Source organism: Ailuropoda melanoleuca, unplaced genomic scaffold (genome assembly GCF_002007445.2).
Source record: "Ailuropoda melanoleuca isolate Jingjing unplaced genomic scaffold, ASM200744v2 unplaced-scaffold71309, whole genome shotgun sequence".
In the NCBI taxonomy this organism is placed as follows: domain Eukaryota; kingdom Metazoa; phylum Chordata; class Mammalia; order Carnivora; family Ursidae; genus Ailuropoda; species Ailuropoda melanoleuca.
The window spans coordinates 1-2,172 of record NW_023246403.1 but is presented as its reverse complement, the minus strand read 5'-3'; the positions used below and the strand labels follow the sequence as shown (position 1 = coordinate 2,172).

Here is a 2,172-nt window from a genome sequence, read left to right as displayed (position 1 = left end):
GGCGGGGGCGGAGGTGGGAGGGGTTTCGGAGGGCTCCCCGGTGGGTGAGGCCCTCAAGGAACGACTTGGGTGGGGGCGACTGGTCCGGGGGAGTCCCGTGCGCCCCAATGAAGCATGGAACGGGCCTGCTCTCCTTCCAGTTGCCTGAAGCGAGGGAGCCGGGTTCCAGAGCCTCCGGGCGGGATCTAGGGGCGTCCAGGGGTTGCCACGGATGGTCTGAGGGCATCGCAGACATGGCTCACCTCAGGGGATTTGCCAACCAGGTAAGAGTTGGTTTCTGGGTTGTGAGTGGCCTGCCCGAACTCCCAGAGACCAGAGCACTGACCAGGAAAGAGCGCGGGTCACGAAGGGACATTTGTGTCACCAAGGGGTGTCTCTCCTGAAACTCATTCTGGGGTTTCAGAAGCGCAGAGCCGGCGAAGGAGTGTGGGCTGAGGGGACGGCGTTGGTAGGGACCCGGGTGATGCACGTCGCTGGGCCAGATAGGGAGCAGAGCAGAGGGGCACAGACCGGGTGGGGCAGGGGGCTGACTCAGGGCGGCTGCTGGGAACTGTCCTGGGCAGAAGCCCACAGACTTGTCAAAACAGAGCTGCCGTGCAAGGACGGTGGAGAGTACGCACAGCCTTATTCCGGGAGCAGAGCAGGGCTGGGCGGCCTGGGTAGGGTTCTGCGGGAACCTGGATCTTCCCATCGGGAGGTCTTTGGAGGTCGGAGTCCACACCTGAGTGCCTGACTGGGCAGGGTCCTCTGGCCGCGTTGGGCTGGGTCAAAGGCTGTGGTGACTCCTCGCGGACAGGCAGGCAGGAGGAGCTGGGAATGTGATTAAGCAGCGTAAGAAGGCTCCTGGGAAGAACTTGTTTCACCTGGGCTAGAAGCGTTACTGGGAAGGTGCCTGCTCTGTGTCTTTGATGGATTAGTTCTTGTCATTTCCAACCCGGAGCCACCTTGAGGTGTCTGGCCTTGCATGTCAACCCGCTGACTCCGGGGGACCTTCCACGGTGTACCCTGAGTGTGCCCGGAGCGAGCACCTGCTGCTGGCGCTGGGCGGGCAGGGTCGGGGCAGGCAGCATGGGAGCTGGTCGTCTGTGCCCCCTCCCCCCCTCGTTACTTCAAAACAGGTGTGAGCTGAGGCTGACGTGAAGTCGAGGAAACCACTCTGACGGCCCGGTGTTCTTCCCTGCTTGGCTCTGTTCTCCTTGAAGGGTTGGCTTGGGCAAGGTTTAGGTGGACTGCTGGGGGCTTGGGATTGTTGGCACCCTCCGCTGGCCCCTGTGTGCTGAATCGGGGGGGACTGGGGCGAGGGAGGAGCAGGAGGCCTGTGGGCCCGACTCGGGGAGGAGCCGGAGAACGGCTCAGCTCCAGACCCAGGGGGGCTCCTGTTGAGCAGGACATCCTGGACCAGCTGTGGCCACAGATGGGGACCGGGCCTTGCTGACCAGTGCTCAGTGAAGCTAGCAGATTCTTCGCTTTGACATTGGTGTCTGGTAAACTGCATGCCTGTGCTGCTGGGGGAAAAGTCACCCTCCAGCTTGTTTTTGAGAGAGCTATAGGGTCGATTTTGTACCCGGGAAGAGAGCCTCACTTGCTTCAGCCTAGTCCTGGCTCTGGTGAGTGACAGAAGCTGCAAAGAAGGCACCTGCAAAGGAAGCGGGGCGCCCACTGAGTGACTCTGTCAAACCCCACCTTGTAAATCCCACGACTGCTGATCCCGCCTCCACAGAATGCCACACGACCACATGTCATAGGCTTCGGGATTTATTTCCGTACTTGAAACGCAAAGGTGCTGACTAGAAAAAAGAATTGAGTTGAAAAAAACATCTCACCTACGTGACGCTTAATTATTCCATACGCATTAATAGGGCATTAAAACCAGTCGCTCGTCGCGCTAAGCCTTTTTACGTGCTTATCTCCTGTGATTCCTCTACCACCCTTATCACGCAGGTGCTCTTGTCACCCTAGATTTAAAAACTTGATGCTTAGAAATGTTAGTTGGCTAGAAAGTGACAGATTTAGGCTTCAATCCAAGTCTACTTGGGGCTGAAGCTCTCAGCTGTCCCATAATCAAATGGTAGGATGTGTCTTCAAGGCTTCGTTTCTTCTCAAAATGGAACAGAAATAGTCTTTACCATTCTTCTTTTCCTTCTTTGAAAGCAGGAAGGGAAAAAAAAAAAA

The 2,172-nt window shown here is 57.5% G+C and overlaps 1 long non-coding RNA gene across 1 annotated transcript; it reads left to right on the top strand.

Moving 5' to 3' along the window:
* Nucleotides 1-22: 22 nt before the first annotated feature.
* LOC117800490 lies at nucleotides 23-1,815 on the top strand. The gene is made up of 2 exons (XR_004623099.1): nucleotides 23-263; nucleotides 1,119-1,815. It is a non-coding gene; the product is annotated as an uncharacterized LOC117800490 (long non-coding RNA).
* The last annotated feature ends 357 nt before the right edge of the window (nucleotides 1,816-2,172 follow it).